Source organism: Malania oleifera, chromosome 12 (assembly GCF_029873635.1).
Source record: "Malania oleifera isolate guangnan ecotype guangnan chromosome 12, ASM2987363v1, whole genome shotgun sequence".
In the NCBI taxonomy this organism is placed as follows: domain Eukaryota; kingdom Viridiplantae; phylum Streptophyta; class Magnoliopsida; order Santalales; family Ximeniaceae; genus Malania; species Malania oleifera.
In genome coordinates this window covers 65,089,286-65,103,196 of record NC_080428.1, presented here as the reverse complement: position 1 = coordinate 65,103,196, position 13,911 = coordinate 65,089,286, and the positions used below count along the sequence as shown (strand labels likewise).

Sequence of the window (13,911 nt, the reverse complement as noted above, 5' to 3'; positions counted from 1 at the left end):
CAGATTAACCAAATCGAGGTCTCAAAACACATGTTTCAGCTTTCGTATCTCCATTTTCAGCCAAGTCTCATATAACCAGCCTCTGCGGGATAGAGAAGAGAGAACAGGAAAAAAGATTAAATTGGGGAGAAAAATTGAAGATAATTGAGAATGAGGCGGGCACGGGTAGGGGTGTACACCGTTCGGTTCGGTTCGGTTATTACCAAAACCGTCAACCGAACCGAACCTATCGGTTTTTAAAACTACTAAACCGCAACCGAACCGTATCTTGTCGGTTTAAAACCAAACCAAACCGTTTATTTTACGGTTCGATTCGGTTAATTCGGTTTTATCAAATTTTAAACAAACAAAATAAAAACGTAATTAAATAAAGCCAAGTCAGGCCACGGCCAACTGGGCCACGACTTTGAGTGAAAAGCCCAGCACGGAAGTGAATAAGTAGATCCAACTTCAATAAATAGGGTGAGGAAATTTTTTCTTCCCATTTCCAATCGATGTGGGACGGCCAGAGCACCAAGATAATGTGGGCGTGACCGTGAGCGACTGGCTTAGGCGACAGGCATGAGCATGGGCATTGCTGTGTGCCTGTGTGTGAGCGTGGGCGCTGCTGTGTGGAGATGTGAGAGTTGCTGTGTCCAGTGTGCCTGTGTCTGTGTGAGCGTGAGTGTGGGTGTTGCTGTGTGTGTCTGTGTGAGCGTGAGCGTGGGCGACTGGGCGTTGCTGTGTGTGACTGTGTCGGCGTGGAGATGTGGGGTGGGCGTTGGCGACTGGCGTGGGCGGTGGGCGTGAGCGGCTGAGACTCGGAGAGCATGGTAGTCGGCACTGTGCAGTGTGCCGTGGGCGTGAGCATCGTGGAGATGTGGGCGTTGGCGACTGGCGTGGGCGGTGGGCGTGAGCATCGCTGGTGTGGGCGTAAGTGTCGGAGACTTGGAGGGCATGGCCGTCGGCACTCGACTGTCGGCACTGTGCAGTGTGCAGGTTACCAGGAGGCAGGAGATGGAGAAGATGATGCCTGGCGCCTGCTGTGGTAGTAGCACTGTAGCAAGCTGGTGGTTCGGTTCTTCCAAGTTCCCAAGCACTCATCCCACATGGCCAAAACGGGAAGTTTTGGTTCTCATTCTCCTTTATAAAATCCTTCCCCACTCCTTCGGAAAGTATTAGTCAATAATTTAAATTAAAAAATTAATATAGGTATAATTTTTTTTTCATGTACTTGTAATCAAAGTTCCCATGGATAATTATTTTAAAATTATAATCGGTTTTCGGTTTTTACGGTTCGGTTTTTGAGTGAAACCGAAACCGAGACCGAAAATCTATTTTTTATATATACAAAACCGAAACCGATTACCGAAACCGAAAAACCGAACCAAAGCTTCAAACGGTTCGGTTTCGGTCCGGTTCTCGGTTTTTCGGTAAATTTTGTACACCCCTAGGCACGGGTGAGAGAGAGAGAGAGAGAGAGAGAGAGAGATTAAACTAATCATCCCATTTCAATAGCCTGTACAGCCATACACTCAAGTTTATGAAAGTAAAAAGCCCTAAAAATAATTAAAATTATAAAATAAGCACAGTAATTAAAATATAAAAATAAACTCAAAATAACTAAATTCCTAAAATGAGCAAATGTCTTGAATTAAAATAAATTTCCTAATTCCTTGGCATGAAAGCAATCTATGAGAACCAATAGGATGGAGCCCACAAAGACCATCCTTGTACACAAGTAGCATTTTGGAAAACGGCGATCCCTCCCAATGTGTCAGTGCTATCCTCTGTTGGAAGAAGTCACAAGCTCATCATGTAACATGACCTCAAATCTCATCTTTATCGTGGAAGGGATGGTGCCCAACAGACTTTCAAACCTGCAGGAGTATTAGAAGACAAAGCAAGATGCTCAAAGGTGCCTTGGTGTCAAATGACTAGGGGAAGGGCAAGAAAAATAAAAAAACCAAACTAAAAAACCTGTTGACCATTTTTTCGGTGGTTCGGAGTTCTTAATTTTTTGAGTTATCGGTTCAATTTCGGTTTGGCCCATTCAATAACCACAATTAACCAAACTGAACCAATATACTATAAATATACATATAAAATACATATTTTAATAATTTATATTAAAAAAGTTGTATTAATCTAATATTCATGCTTAAATTTTATTTTAAATAATTTAAATTTACATGTTGATTAATATTAAAGAAAAAATATTATTTTTAGTAATTTCAAAACTTTAAATTATACTCAACGGTTCAATTTTGTTAACCATTGGATATTTGTCTAAAAACCAGTTAACTGAATTTTGGTTAACAGTTTTAAATGGTTCGGTTTCAATTCACATTTTCTAATGAACAGAAAATTTGATCCAATTAATGGTTCAGGGGTTATGGTTTGGTTAACTGAACCATGCCAACCCCTACAAATGACCCACATTGAAAATGAGACTAATGTTCATATCATCAAGCAACTCAATATGCTGTATGCATTAGATCAAAGTTTAATGATGGGAATGGGTCGATACCACTGGCATGCAATATCTAATGCTGTATGCACTAGAACAGTGTGAACGGAAACACATAGCTTGCATCCAAAGACCTGCTCAAAAGGGCTCTTGCCCATAGACCTAATTACAGAACTGTTATAAGAGAACTCAATAATGAACAGTACCAAGTGTCAAGTGCCATGGTGTTATCCTACAGCACGCATCTAAAAAAATCATCTTAACTGATTAACAACCTCAGTTTCATCATCAGACTGGGGAGTAAAAAGCCAAAGAAAACATTGTTGGTACCCAATTTCCAAGTTGTCATAAAAAAATAACTGATAAATTTTATGTCTATAGAACAGCTATGCTAATCATGTAGTTTTGACAGCTTTCCTAAAGAATAGCTTGGCAATATAAGAAGCATAAAGTCTCACTGCAAAGAATAAATTGTGTCATCTTAGTAAAGTTGTCAAATACCATCATAATGGAATCATGACTCAGGATTTTTTAAGCAATTGACGGCAAAATCTAAAGTCATTCCATGGTAGATGCAACAAAGGAAGAGTCCAGGGTTTTATTTCCTATCTTTGGCTAACTGACAATGTCCAAATTAGGGAACTACCATAACAGCATTTCAATTCAAGGAATGCCAACAAACATATGCTCAAGAAGGCGTAGTACGGGCTGCGGGAGTGCCTTTCACGAGGTCAGGTGTTCAAACCCTTCCGGGCTCGTTTCCGCCCCTGGACTCCTGAATTTACCCTCCCTTTGGAGTTGTGGGGTCAACTTCAAGGGGCGCAGGATTAGTCACGTGGGCCGTAAAACAGACGTGTGGATACCCGGTGTGTATTCCAAAAAAAAAAGAAGGGGGGGTCTTATTGCTACTTAAATGGCCAAACGACCAACAGACAACTTCCAAAATAAGAAATCTCTGAATGAAGTACCGGGAATGGATAGTTATAATGACATGAAAAGCTTTTTATCACTTAAGAATGTTAAAGCTTGAAATAAATTGTAGGACCACAACCTAATAACTTAAGCATTTAGGTAAGGCAGTAGTCTAACATGGTATCAGAGTTGGTTACCAAGAGGTCCTAAGCTCTAGTCTTGTTGCCCACATTTATTTTGTGGTGTTTAAAAAATTACTATATTCCCTATAATGAGTGTCATTCATCATGTGTTTATCTCTCCACATGCTGTCAGGCCGCACATGCAGGGGAGTGTTAAAGTTTGACATACATTGTGACCCACAACCTAATAGCTAAGCTTTTAGTGAAAGTGGTAATCTAACGAAGAATATTAACCCGTAGGCTGGTTTCTTGACTGAAAATTGGATCCAAAGAAACATAGAGAGATTGAATTACAGCTTGTATTTTTGGGTCACATTTCAGAATTTGATTCTCAGGCAAGAAAAGTTGACAACTAGCTCCCTTTCATGTTTATCCAGTTGTCCAATAACTCTACATTGAAAAAGCTCATTTATTTTTTTCTGGGTTAAAAATTATATGAAAAGCTTCATGATCAATCTGCAGTTGAAGCAAATAAAGATAGTTTTTGAACCAAACAATACGTTTTGGCTAGGCAACAGAAGATCATCTAATGATCTATTTCCCACCTTTAATCCTCAAAAGCAGAACTTTCCCGTCAATGAAAAAATAAACTAGTCGAGGACTAACTTAGTTTCTTGCCTCATTCAAGCACTAGTTTTTGAAGAGTCCAAGTTTGCTTCTCCCTTTTGATCCTCCAACATTTCAAAATTCGAGGCCAACTTTTTTCTAACTGGGGGAGAGTTGATGTAGGACAAGAAGCAAGACCATGGGAAGATCCATGTTGGAGACTACTTAAGAAGATTTGATATGTTAATTTCTGGATTTAGTTCGTAGTATATTATGTTTTTAGTATTAATTAGTATAGGATTATGTGTATCTGGGGGTTGTTTGTAATACTTGTGTAAAGTAGGGGTATGTTTGTAATGCAATGTAGTTTTAGGGGATTATGCGTAATTTCATGTGAAGGGAGGCTATCTTATAAATAGTGTGTGAAAGCTATGCTGTAGGCAGTTGTTGATGAATTTGAATGGGAGTGAACATGAGTTCCCCCTAGTATCTCCTCTCTTCGCCATTCCCCTTCCTCTCTTCTACTTTTTCTAATTCTCCCATGCCTGCAGAAAGCTTGATGCTGCCCCTGCATCACAGTAGAAGAGAGAGAGAATTGGGGATAGAAAATCAGAAATAGAGAGACACTTCTAAATAGAGAAAGATTGAGAGAATTATAGAAAAGAGTAGAACTAAGAAGATAAGAAGGAAAGAAACGAGAATAGAAACAGATGCAAGCACAGAGCAGAAATAGAACAGAAATTAAAACAGAGCAGTGGGAAGAAAGGAAGAAGAAGGGAGGAGAAAGGTTGCAGTGCAGGACAGAATAGAAAAACTGAGGCTGTAATTGAAGGCAGAAAAGAGACTTAGAGAAGAACAAGAAGTGAAGAAAAAAAAAAATGGAGGGAAGATGAAGAAGAATGATTGAAAGGAAAATGGGGGAACTTAAAATGGAAGAATGGAGATCCGGGTTGGGCTCTGATACCAAATAATGCAGGACAGCATCATAGATTTGCAGCCATGAGGAATGTGGGAGATATAAAGGGGAAGAGAGAGGAAGAAGAAAACAAATGAAGGAGACATTTTGGGGAGGGGGGGGGGGGGGGATGGGGAGGGGATCACACATTGACTGAATTCAAATTCAAAACCCACTCCTACATGGCTTTCACACACTATTTATAAGAAATCCAATAACACAAGAAATTACACATATACCCCCAAAACTAGGTGAAATTACACACCCACATCTAAATTACACAAATATTACAATCAAGCCCCTAAATACACATAATACCATACTAACTAAACTAAATACAAATAATAAACTAATTAATAAAACACAACCATCCTTCTCCAATTAAGGGTTGACCAATGGTTTGGTTTCTTGTCTGACATCACTTGATCAGAGGATGCACTGAAAGCCCACTCCTCAACCCCCCTTCTTTTCTTTGATGACATCTTCTAGTTCATCTCCTCCATACACATACACAATCGTGGGGAAGGTAGAGACAGTCGATACCCAGTGGTAGTCTAGCCTGCTCCAGATCTGAAGTTGGTTATGGGAGGTGGATGGAGACTTAAGGGAAGCCAGTGGCCCTCAACTGCAGAAGGTGTTCATGGGAGGTGATGGTTATGGCCAATGGCTGTGGGAGTTCCTTGCCAATTGTAGATCTAGTGATGGTCAATGTGCAAGTTTGTTGGCTGTGAGAGGTCATCATGCAAAGCGGTGCACGAAGGCAGCAGTGGCTGGCTGATGATGGTGTCATGGTTGTGGTGAGAGTACAGGCGCAGAGAGGATGCGGCAGGCAAAGAGATTGGATGAGGCAATCGTGATGCCTTGATAAAATGCTTATGAATGTCTCTCAACAATAAAATGGGCATTGACGAACCAAAGGGATTAAGAGGAGAATCAGATGTTCATCCAAACATAATTGGTCTCATAGTGGTTAGAATCTTACAATTCACAATTTGATTCATACAATTCATATCAATTCCACACCAAATCGATTTGAATCTTCCTAGCGAATCTAAAATCAACTGAATCGCTGCTGAATCTATCGATTCAACTCATGAATCTAACAAATTGATCCTAATCTACCAATTCACACAATTCTAGACCCTATCGTATACTAACAAGCTCAACTGGTTTAAATCCTCATTTTTTTTAATATATATATATTAACATGGTTAGCTTCCATTCCTCGTTTACATCAGTTTTTTTTTTTTTGCTAAAAAAGAGGAGAAAATAGAACTTTAGGTCTTATGCTGCTTTCACCAAACCATTCTTCACTCTTGGAGTAAAGTGCTCTGCCATTGAGAAGAGGGGGTAGAACACATATTGGTTAAGGTCTTACTCAGGATTTGTTATGTCGTTAAGATTCAAAAGTATTTTTTTTAGTATTTTCAAGAAAGAATATGCATGAATTTTTTTAAAAAAAAAATTGTTCATAAACACCAAGAGTTCAGTTTTTTAATTATTTTTTCTCAATTCCTTCCCTCAAACAGCAATATGTTCTTATTTTAATTAATATCTCGACTCATTCCCTTACTTTTTATTTGTTCAGGGAAAGCATACACATGAAATGTGATTTTTTTCATTGTCAAAATGTAAATGTATTGTGCCATTTTTCTTGTTGTTTATATATCAATACATGCTTGTCATTTAGAATTGATTTTGGAAATTTGTACTAAATCTTACAATTTGATTCAATTCTCGATTCACAATTCCCAAAATTGGAATTTTGATTCACGATTTGGATCTCAATTTGACAACTATGACTGATCTCTTAATTAAAAGCCCATTCAGTGCAAATAAACACCCCCTAAGTTTACCAAGGTAGTGGTAGGCTTCTCGTTTCTCATAGATTCCTAAGCAATGGAGGTTGAAAATTTATCTTCCTGTCCTGCATTTGGAAGAAAAGGGACAGCAATAGCACATCCTGGGGTAATCTTCTTAGCCAAAACCATTCTTGATTCTTGGTTATTTCTTCCACTTTAGCAAACTATGTAATAGCAAGCTCACGCTGTAAATGAGGGCCACAGTGGTCTAATAATGTACTACGTGGATGCCAGTTATCATGAAGGATACAAATGTTTTTACCATTTCCAACAGTGTACTTGATGTGAGGATACGCTCAAGACCTGATTTTCAAAATCTTCCACCAAACCCAAGAGTCTAAAGATGACTCACTTAGTGCCCAAAATTTATTCTCTTTTATTTTGTAAGAGTGCATCCATATTACCCATCAAAATCCCTTGGAAGAAAATAGCTACCAGATTAGTTTGATTACGGCAACATTATTCCATTCTGAAATGAGTTTAATCCCAAGACTGACTTCATTTACTGGTTTACACACTTCCTGCCATTAAGTAATCAATTGGATTGGTGGTGATGATGATAACCCCCCTCAGCACCTCCCAGCTTCGAGTCCTCAAGCATGGCAACACCCATTCCGACCCCTATCTGTCACCTCCCCCAAAACTCCCACATCAAATCTCGTCTCTTCGTGCAGGTTCCTTTAACAAACTCAAACCCTTCAATCATATAATTATCTCTATTTCTTATTTGACCATCTGTCTGCATCAGATTCTTCCATTCGATAGCAGGGCTCCTTGACCGAACATTGCAATACATCAGAATCTTCCCTGTGGGTCAAAGGCATCCCCTATATCATCTCATTGCCTTTGCCAACACTGGAAACCCTACTAGGCTATTATCAACCTTAATGTTGCCAACCATCAATGTCCCCTGCTAGTCGTTAATACCAGCATCGTCTAGCCCTTGTTCCAAAACCTGACAACCCTTTTTCTCTCCTCTTCTTGGCTTTTTGCATTCATAGATGTCTTGCTCGTACTTGAAGCAATTATGGGAAACAATGCACCATTTAAAACTGAGAGGAAGGTGATCACCATCAATTGACCGGATGCTTTGACCTATCACATCACAGAATTTGCAAGTAAGCTTCCTTTCTACAGTGTACTAGAGAAGGACGAGCTCATGTAGGTGCTGAAGTTGATGGGGGTGTTATCTGCTGCCAATGAAGGGGGCAAAGCGAGTCGTCACAGAGTTGTATAGAGAAAGGCAGAGATAGTGTGTCTTTGAAGGTTCTTGTAAATGGCAAAGGCAGGTTTATTTGCTTGAAAAAGGATGATAGCAAGAGTTCCCTTGATGTATGTATTCCTAAAGGGGACCCAAAAAAGGGGGGGAGGGACTTCCCTGCCGCCCTGTTGGAGTTATCGTCAACTTCGGCAGAACATTCCAAATCCAACAGTAGTAGTTGGCAACATGGCAACTGCAGTTCTTTGAACATTCAGAGCAGAGGGAAAAAAACAAGAAGACAAGCGTGTTACAGAGGCTATTGTTGTTCTTCTCCTATGCCAATGTGATCAGATGAACTCTGGCAATGAGGGTGGAGGCAGGGATGGAAACACCCTGAAATCAAAGGGATTTGGTGAGGGAGGGGGGTGTCACTTGCCTAATACAAATCCTATTTTCATAATGCATGAGGATTGGGTTATAAGGAAAGCTTTCAAAATTTCTTCTGGGGCTGATAGGCTTGGCCGAAGCTGGGCTGGTAATTCAGAGGCCCAAATCATATGGGCAGAAAAAAACAAAGGCTGTTTGGGTCATTAAAAGTAAAGGCCCAGACCCAGAAACACAACAATTAAGGCCTGCGGCAGAGATGGAGGGAGGCCAACCAGAACAAGCATGAGGCAACATTCAGAGGACAGTATATAACCAAAAAAATCAGCAGCAGAGCGCTCTGCTAAAGAGGATTTTACGATCAGACAAAAGCAAGTTGACATCTGCAACCAAGTTTATCCTTTAATTGCAGCTCCAGTAGAGATGACAGACATGATATCAGAAGGGGATACGGAAGACGAGCAATGTATAATTCATAAGAAGAGATGGGTAGTATGTGCGGTCCAGAGAAGGAGCTTCCGGTTGATTAGATGAGAGCTGACTTTATAAAGTAAGGTTTGTTCTAGATGTTTGAAGGTTTCAGAGGCGATGTTGAGGAGAAAGGGACAGAAAAGAATAATATTCCAGCAACGAGCTCACAACAGTTAAGAGACGGATGGTCTTCATTTGGTTTCTGATTATGCACAAGCAGGTATAAATTATTTTAATCACAACTTTGACCAGGTTAAATCTTTAAATATTGCGGATCTGTCTTCTGACCCTAGCCATGGGCTCAGTTCTAACCTTGCAGTTATTTCAGTCATTCCTTCTGGTGGTATCAGGGGGGGTCGTACTGGGAAAATTGATTCTCTTATGGAGGATCATTGTTCATCTAAAAGTAATAAAGGCATTCTTGCCCTTCCTATCCAATCCACACTTTCTTCACTAATCTTTGCCATAGGGAGGATTTTACCTTTTTTGTTTGGGAGGGGGGTTGTTCTGTGACTCTAGCTCTTAGGGAAGTGAGAGAGACTGCCTAAACCTGCAAAAACTCCTTGGAGACATGGGATCGGAATTAGTAGACCCTAGTGGAAACAGGTGAGGATGGGTTTGAGTCCTAAGACCTACAAAGGAAGGAAGAAGAAAGTTCAGAAGGAGCTTAAAAATCTGGTATGGATGATTAACGATTGTGGCAGAAAAGGTTTTGGAAAGGGTAGAGTATGCGCATCAGATTATGAAGACAGTCAGTTGGAATGTTGAGCTAGGGTACAAGAGGAAGAGGAGTTTGATACAGGAGATCTTGGACAAGAATTCTCCTAATATCGTCCTTATATTGGAAACCAAGATGGGCTCGATAGATAGGGGAGTAGTCAGGAGTATTTGGGGTGCTCATTGTAGGGATTGGGAATTTGTACCCTTGCGTGGCGCTTCAGCGGGTATCCTTGTCTTATTGGACCCGCACTCTACTTCTAAGGTTGATATTTTGATGGGGTTTTTTTCTTTTTTTGTTTTATTCGAAGTGAGAGGGAGGTGGCAATGGTGGGTTTCTTCAGTTCATGGACCTTCTAGACCTACTTTGAGGAGCTCATTTTGGGAAGAGCTTTGTTCAATCTTCAGCTTTTTCTCCCCTAGGTGGATCGTTGGAGATGATTTTAACACGGTTAGTTTCCTAAGAGAACAGAAGGGGGAGGGGGTGGGTAGAACTAGCACAAGTGTGCTCAATTTTGATTTGTTAATTAGGGGTTGCGGTTTGAGAGACCTTCCTTCGGGAAATGCTTCTTTTACTTGGTTTTCAGGGGGGGGTAAGAGCGACAGCTAGTAGGATGGACAGGTGTCTATTTTGTAGTGAATGGGAGGATGAATTTCCAAACCTTTCCCAAATGCTCCTTTTAGGTTTGAGAATATGTAGTTGAACCATGCAACATTTAAGCCTTTGGTTAGGGATTCTTGGGGAGAGGATTTGAAGAGAGGTTGGGTTGGGAATGTTTTAGATTCATGAGGAAATTGAAAAGTTTGAAGGAGAAACTGAAAATTTGGAATAAGGACATGTTTGGAGAATTTAGAATTAGAAAATCTAGTCTTTTAGGCGAGTTGGGTTTTTTGGATAGGGAGGAGGAGGTTATTCTTTCGAAAAGTGAGAAGGCAAGAAGAATGCTGGAAGAGGTAATTTTTCAGGAAATGAGGAGTTGAAGGCAAAAGACCAAATTCAAATGTTACAGATGGTAACTGTAATTCCTCTTTTTTCCACAGGCTATCTAATGAGAATAAGAGTAAAAACTTGATTAAGGAGCTTGATATGGGGGGTCACTAATGATCATCATTATATTGCATCCATTGTATTGACTTCTTTCCTAAATATTGTATTCAGCATGGTCTTAAATTTCCACGAAATTGTTGAAATTTCCAGTTTCCGTCACCCTTGAAATCAAATTGGCAGTCTATTTATGTCTTGCATAATTTTCGTCAAAACCTCAACAAATCATCTGAAATTTATTGAAATCTCGAAATTTTAGCGAAAACTTGTTGAAATTTCAACCATGCAATGAAATTTCCTCAGAATTCAAATGAGAAATTTAAGAGTGAAGTGAAATTTATCTCTTAATTTATTCTATTTATTTTTATCAAAACAAAAGATTATTACAAGTGCTTTTGAAATTATATGAAAAAATAAACTTATAACAACATTTTATTCAACCATTCATGTTGAAATTATAATTATTTCTATAATAAATAATAAATGATTTATGAATTTCATTTGTATTAACTGAATATGTTAAATGCACATTATATTACAAATACATTTGATGCACATACTATATTACAACTATTCCACCTTATACACAACATAGATGTATTTAACTAGTAATATTTTAGTCCTAAAACTTACATTATCATATCTATTAACCATTTCTAAAGTTCCACAAAGAATTTCATGTTTTACTACTGATTTTTATTATTTTTTCAAAACGAAATCGAAATCGACATCAAAACCAAAATTTCCATCGAAATTTCCTTACTTTTAGAGCTTTGAAATTTGAGTTGAAAGCAAAATTTAAGACCTTGGTACTCGGAGGACCATAGTAGAACGATGATAGAGGAGGAAAATAGAATCCTATATTCGATGAACAAATGCACTGGTCAAAGAGACCATTTGATGAGAAGGAAGTGAGTTGGGGGGGGGGGGTATTTAGGTATGGATAGGGATAAGGCACACGGCTTAAAAGATTTTAACATGGCTTTCTTCCAAGATTGTTGGGAGATTATTAAGGGTGACTTATTGAAAATTTTCACTGATTTTTATAAGAATGGGATTCTAAGTAAGAGTATCCTTGGCACCTAAAAAATCTATATCTTCTAAGGTTGAGGATTTTAGACCTATTAGTCTTCTCTCAAGTGTGCATAAGATTATCACTAAACTGTTAGCTAATAGGTCAAGTAGCACAATACTATTTTGAGTACTTGGGATGCGTTTTTTTTTTTTTTGTCGGGGGGGGGGGGGGGGGGGGGGGGGGGGGGGGGGGGGGGGGGGGGGGGGGGAGAGAGATAAATGGAGGATATTTGTAGGAATAAGAGGGGATTCATTTTCAGAGTAGATTTTGAGAAAGCTTATGATAGACTGAGTTAAAGCTTCTTGGACAAAGTTTTTGTGATAAAGGGTTTTTGTGAGCATTAGTACAGGTGGATTAGGGACTGTTTGTCTAATGTGTGATTTTTGGTGATTGTCAACGGTGAATCCAAGTCTTGGTTTATAGCTTCGAGGGGCATTAGGCAAGGAGACCTGTCATCTCCTTCTCTATTGGTCCTTGTAGCTGATATTTTGAGTAGAATGGTGGATAGGGCAGTAGAGAGGGGATTGGTGAAAGGGTCAAGTGTGGGGATAAAGGGGGTGGTGGTCTCTCATCTTCAATTTGCAGACGGTACCATTTTCTTCCTTGATGATCATAGTCCTCTGTTTAGGAAAATTTTGGGTATCCTTCAAGTTTTTGAGAGGGTTTTTGGGCTCAATTAGTATGGGGACGAGTGGGTTAGCAGCCTTAAATGTAACTGTCAAGCCAATTATTGAACGGGCTGCAGACATGGGGTGTGGCTTTGGATTGAACCTTGACTTACTTAGGAGTTCCTTTGGGAGGGAATCCTAGAGTTACAGATTTTTGGAATCCAATAGTGGAAAGGGTGACAAAGATATTAGATGGTTAGAACGGGGCCTTTCTCTCTTAGGGGTAGCATTACGCTTATTCAGGCTTGTCTTTCTAGCATTCCACTGCATTTCTTGCATGTAGGATTACACTTTTTCAAGCTCGTCTTTCTAGCATTCCACTGTATTTCTTTTCTATTTTTAAGATTCCAACGGGGATTACTAGCAAGCTAGAGAGAATCATGAGAGATTTCCTGTGGTCTGGTGTGGGTACTCATAGGGACAATTTAGTGAGCTGCGCAGAGGTTTGTAGGTCTAAAAAGGAAAGAGGGCTGGGTCTTGGTAATTTGGTGTCTAAAAACACTGCACCTTTAGCAAAATGGTTGTCGTATTTCCCCTCCTAAGAAAATTCCTTGTGGCTTAGAGTTATACAAAGTAAGTTTGGGTTGAATGAGAATACGTGGGATACCAATGTGTTGTGAAAAATAAGGGCGGCCTCTCCCAACAATGTGCAGCGAAATGAACATGAATAAAAGATCACACATACATACTTGCAACAAACAAAATGGTGATAAACAGTAAACATTCCGCAACCATAACAATATAAAGAGAGTAACAATAAAGGCAACGACACCAAGAATTACGTGGTTCGACAAAGCCTACATCCATGAGAGCAATCGGTAAGAGATTCACTATGAAAATCAAAGTCTCACAATACAATGATCTTCTCTCCTTCTCTCACCCTCTCTTACTCTCTTACATGTTGAAATATGCCTAGATTGACATATATAACAACCCCTCAGAGGTTTCCCTCCAAATACCCAACCACTCCAACGTACAAATTCAAAATTTAAATTCTTTCTCGCAGCCCAGCGACCGCTCGTCGACGAGTACAGGACACTCGTCAACGAGCCAGAGAAGGTCACTCGTCTACAATGTTGTCCACTCGTCGAAGAGTCTTTACTGTTGTCCTGCACCAAGACCACATCCATATGTTTTTCCCTTTGTTTATCAACTCGCAAAGTATAAAAGTCACACCATAAACAACAATCTCCACCTTAGCGATTATATGCCCCTTAGGAGAACCCCAAAAACATATATGAATGCTCCACCTTGAATTATGAATGTTCGGTTGGGACCGTCTCCCTTCTAGCACTTGGAGAAATGCACCAAGTCCAAGCAACGCCGCTTGAACTTGCCGATGGCAGCTTCAGCTTCTACCATCAATCCCGATACAGTTATAGACACAACACCCGAAGACTTCACCCTAAGCTTCCAAGAAGACTATCCCACAACAGTAAACACA

At 39.7% G+C, this 13,911-nt stretch overlaps 1 protein-coding gene across 5 annotated transcripts in view; it reads right to left on the bottom strand.

Moving 5' to 3' along the window:
• Positions 1–1,467: 1,467 nt before the first annotated feature.
• The window catches only part of LOC131143731 (protein OPI10 homolog), a 44,153-nt gene continuing 31,709 nt past the window's right edge, over positions 1,468–13,911 (bottom strand). For all 5 annotated transcript variants that reach the window (XM_058092010.1, XM_058092009.1, XM_058092007.1 and 2 more), the window contains one exon: positions 1,468–1,859. The gene's annotated coding sequence lies outside the window, so the exon portion shown is untranslated. The remainder of the gene's footprint in view (positions 1,860–13,911) is intronic.